This window comes from Triticum dicoccoides, chromosome 5A (assembly GCF_002162155.2).
Source record: "Triticum dicoccoides isolate Atlit2015 ecotype Zavitan chromosome 5A, WEW_v2.0, whole genome shotgun sequence".
Taxonomy (NCBI): Eukaryota; Viridiplantae; Streptophyta; class Magnoliopsida; order Poales; family Poaceae; genus Triticum; species Triticum dicoccoides.
Genome location: NC_041388.1, coordinates 652121285 through 652121969, shown reverse-complemented (window position 1 = coordinate 652121969; position 685 = coordinate 652121285).

Below are 685 nucleotides of genomic sequence, written 5' to 3'. Positions count from 1 at the left end.
AATACCACTGACACCCTCCAGGAAGGAATGGTGGCACCCGCAGGTGTCACTGTGTCGGGGCCGAAGCCGGTAGGGATTTCTCCCGCATTCCCAGACCCAACCGCCCAACCAGATGAAACCAACCCGCCAAACCGTCGCCCACCCCCATGCGCCAACGCAGTAGCGCCGCCATCAATGCTGCCTCACTACGAACACCACCACGAGGTCAAGAGGACCGGAGAAAAGCGCACCACGACGGGAGCAGTAACACCGACACCAAGCGGGAGGGAACCACCTCCACCTCCGTCGTGCGGGAGGCCCATGCCTCCGGCACCGTCGCGATAGCCGTCCGGACATGGCCGCGGGGCATGCCGGGCCACCCCTGGCCCAGCCAGGCCCGAAGTGGGCCCGTTAAGCCCCGCCAGCCACGATGCAGCAGGTCGGCGCCGGCTCCGCCAACACCCAGCCACTCATCGCGTCTCCCCTGCCTCCCAGAAGCCACGCCGGAGACGATCCCCGCCGCCGGCCCGCCCAGGCCCAGATGGGGCCCGAAGGGCCCAGATCTGGGCCGAGCGGACGACACCAGATCGCACTGGCGACGCCGCCGCCCAGCTGTCCGCCTGCGTCGCGCCACGGAGCCCCGCCGCCACGCCAGACTGTCGCCGCCGAAGTGCACCCCCGGAGCAGCTCCGGCCGCGCCAGAGAG